Source organism: Apium graveolens, chromosome 9 (genome assembly GCF_009905375.1).
Source record: "Apium graveolens cultivar Ventura chromosome 9, ASM990537v1, whole genome shotgun sequence".
Taxonomy (NCBI): domain Eukaryota; kingdom Viridiplantae; phylum Streptophyta; class Magnoliopsida; order Apiales; family Apiaceae; genus Apium; species Apium graveolens.
Genome location: NC_133655.1, coordinates 104,782,482 through 104,786,637, shown reverse-complemented (window position 1 = coordinate 104,786,637; position 4,156 = coordinate 104,782,482). Strand labels below are relative to the sequence as shown.

Sequence of the window (4,156 nt, the reverse complement as noted above, 5' to 3'; positions counted from 1 at the left end):
TAGTCGTAGCTGTATCCACTTCAAGAACTCTTGCTACCTTTCCCTATGGACATCTATGGGTTGGATACTGATATTCATTAGCAGTCATCAGTTCAATTAGATCATAAGCTTCCTCATAGCTCTTTGCCCATAATGCTCCGCCTGATGCTGCATCGAGCATGGTTCTGGACTGTGCTCCCAACCCATTGTAAAAATAATTGATGATCATCCAATCAGGCATTCCATGATGAGGACACTTCCTAAGCATCTCTTTGTAGCACTCCCAAGCTTCACATAGCGATTCTCCCGTTTGCTGCGTAAATTGAGTAATAGCATTCCTGAGTGCAACTGTCTTCGTCATAGGGAAGAATTTAGTAAGAAACTTCTGAGCAAGATCTTTCAAGTAGTAATCGAACCAGCTGGTAGAGAGTGTAACCAGCTCTTAGCCTTGACCCTCGGAGAGAATGGAAACAGTCTTAGCTTCATAGCATCTTCAGAAACACCGTTGAACTTGAAGGTGTCACATATCTCAATGAAATCCCTAATATGCATATTGGGATCTTCAATTGGAGAACCCCCAAACTGGATTGAATTCCGCACCCATTGAATTATGCCGGGCTTGATCTCAAAGGTACTGGCTTTAATAGCTGGCTGGATAATACTAGATTGAATTTCATTGATCTTGGGTTGAGAAAAATCCATCAAGGCTTTCGTTCGTGCTGCTGGATCTCCCATTGTAATGAGTACCTGAAACACAAACAAATAAACCGTGAGAGTAAAAGAGTCCGAGTCAGTGAACTTTAACGATCACTGATGACAAGCACATAAACTAAAAATTAACACCGACTCCCCGGCAGTGGCGCCAAAAACTTGTTAGGGCGAAAACACGCGCTAATATTCATGCAAGTATACGCGTTCGCAAGTAGTATAAGATATAAATCAGATTCGTTCCCACAAAGACTGGTTTAGATTAAGTTAAATTAATGCACCTATGCAACAATGTATGGTTATCGCTCAATGTTAAGAAAAATAACAAATTGGGTTTTTATTAAACTAAGAGATTATACTAAAAAACATTAATTAAGCAAATTGAGGTTGAATTACTATATATGACAAATATGGGATTCTAACTTCATTAAATACTTCATTTAAAGTTTATGTCTTTAACCCTAGCATGTGATGGTGATGACACTAATCAGATAACACGAAACTGATAAACGCCAACTTTCGTTGTACGAATACCATACTACCAAGCATCCATAAAAGAGATAGAAGTTGAATAGACATCAATTATTTTGAGACCCTATATGTCTATAGAATTTGACAACATAAAGATTTAAGCACAAATTATCCATAATGATTACATAGGGTAAGTGAAACGATTAGAGTTACCTACTAATCATGCATACAAATTTATGAACCTATGCTAGCATGGCAAGTTCTAAATCTCAAGATTCATTGTCGCTTCAAAAGAGATTAACAAACTATCTTATATGTTAGCTACGCACATAAGACGAATAAGCACAACCAATACTAGGATATCAATCAATCACCACACACCAAGATATCGAAACAAATTAATTATTAAAATCTTTAAGTAAATCCGCTAGAACCCCAAGACAACGATTAGTTCATAATCGAACTTATCGTCACCATGGGTTCCAATGAAAGCATGGTATAAAACAAGGTCTTATTAAACTGAATAATAATTAAAGTACGAATAAAAAAGTCTAGGTTCAACAAGAATGAAAACGAGCATCCAAAGTTATAACTATTTTCAAAGAATCACAAGTAGAAAACAAGATCTTCTTTTTCGGAGTTGTTTTGTGCTTCTAGGTCTTCTCCTTGATCTCCCAATCTTCCCAGATGATGAAAACCCTTTTTTTTAAAGTATAAATAAGCCCATATTGGACCTGGACCATTAAAATCGTCAAATTCCACTCAAATAGGGTTTTTCAGCGAAATCAGCAAAGTCAGCCGCACATCAGCATGTGGTCGCGTGCGGGTCTGACGCGGCTGTGTGTCAGCATGCGGTCGCGTGCACTTCTGACACGGCCGCGTGGCGGCTTCTGAAAAATTCTGATGAATCTTATTTTGGCCATAACTTAAGTTCTACTCGTCAGAATTAGGCGATTCAACTGCCCACGCGAAGCTAACGAGATTCTCTAAAACTTGGATGACCTTGGCTTCCAAATATGATCACTTTTCATCATATTTCCTTTAAAAGCTCTTTTCTTCATTTAACTGATACCTGAAATGTAATAACATCAAAATACATCAAAATACCAACAACTTGAGTCCAAAACACCAATTTAAGCTTGTAATAAAATGTTCCAAGTGGATATAAAATCCACTTATCATAGGCCGAGGCCAGCTATCAGAGCTTCATACTCATCTTCATCATTTGTGGTTGGGAAGTCTAACTTCATAGCATATTCAATCAAGAACCCATCTGGGCTTTGTAAAACAAGCCCTGCTCCACTCAAATTTGTTTTTGATACTCCATCAAAATAGAGAACCCAGTATTCCTTCTTTTTAGCGCCCTCTTCTTTGTCTCCTTTATTATCTTCTGTGTCTTGACATACAGTATCTTCCTGCCCCCGACTTCTTGGTTGGGTATGGTACACTCTACCACAAAGTCAGCCAATGTTTGGGCTTTTATTGCCATTCACGACCTGTACTTAATGTCAAATTCTCCAAATTTTATTGCCCATTTAATCAGTGTCCCACTAGATTTGGGACTGTGAATGATGTTTCTCAAAGGCTGATTTGTTAGCACTTCAATTTTATGAGCTTGGAAGTAAAGACACAACTTCCTTGAAGCCATTACCAGGGCTAAAACAAACTTTTCAATAGTCGAATAATTCAACTCAGCTCCGTGCAGAATCTTACTGACATAATATATGGGTTTATGGACTTTAAGTTCCTCTTTAACAATACACCGCTCAGGGCATTTTCTGAAATGTCCAAATATAAGTACAAAGTTTCATTCAGGGCTGGTTTGACCAACAACGGGGCTTGAACCATATATTTCTTCAATCCTTCAAATGCCTCTTGACTTTCCTCAGTCTATATGAAATCTTTTACTTTCTTCAAGGATTTGAAGAAAGGCAAGCACTTATCTCCGGATTTAGAGATAAATCGTCCTAAGGCAGTGACCCTTCCAGTAAGTTTTTGAACATCCTTAATAGACGGAGGAGGCTCCATGTCCAAAATGGCCTTTATCTTATCCAGATTTGCTTCAATTCCCCTATTGGAGACCATCAATCCCAAAAACTTTCCAGATCTCACTCTGAAAGCATACTTTGTAGGATTTAGCATCATTTTGTGATATCTCAAGACCTCAAAAGCTTTCCTCAAATGGGTTATATGGTCAGTCTTCACCATACTTTTGACTAACACGTCATCTATATAAACTTCCATAGTTTTTCCAATAAGATCTTTGAAAATCTTATTTACCAACCTTTGATAGGTAGCTCCTGCATTCTTAAGACCAAATGCCATAACAAGATAACAAAAAACACCAAAGTCAGTGATGAATAATATCTTTGGGATGTCATCCTTATGCATCTTGATTTAATTATATCCATTGAATCTATCCATAAAACTCAACATCTCGTGACCAGCGGTCGCATCTATCACTGTATCTATCATTGGCAGCGGGAAATAATCCTTTGGGCATGCATCATTCAGATCAGTGAAATCCACGTATATTTTTCATTTTCCATTAGCCTTCTTTACCAGTACAGGGTTTTCTAACCATTCCATAAATTGTATATCTTCAATGAAACCATCCTCTAAGAGTTTTTGTACTTCTTGCATGATTGCCTCCTACCTCTCTGGGGCAAAAATCCTTTTCTTTTGCTTTACGGTCTTTCGATTCGGATCCACGTTCAATTTGTGAGTGATCAATTCTAGGTCTATGCCAGGCATATCAGCTGCTGACCATACAAATCCATCACTATTTTTTTGTAAAAACCTCACCAACTTCCCTCTAAGGGGTTCTTCTAGTGAAGCTCCAATGAAAGTTACTCTCTCAGGATCCTCGGGAGCCAAAGGGATCGGAACCAAGTCTTCTGCTGGCTTTTCTCTTTTGCAGTTATTCTCGCGGATATCTTGATCTTCAATAGGCAAAATATGTTCCACAATTCCATCAACCCTAAAAGAGGCTACATAA

The 4,156-nt window shown here is 38.0% G+C and overlaps 1 non-coding gene across 1 annotated transcript; it reads left to right on the top strand.

Annotated features, from left to right (window-relative positions):
• The first annotated feature begins 218 nt into the window (after positions 1-218).
• LOC141687770 (small nucleolar RNA R71) lies at positions 219-325 on the top strand. Its single transcript, XR_012561254.1, has one exon. It is a non-coding gene; the product is annotated as a small nucleolar RNA R71 (small nucleolar RNA).
• The last annotated feature ends 3,831 nt before the right edge of the window (positions 326-4,156 follow it).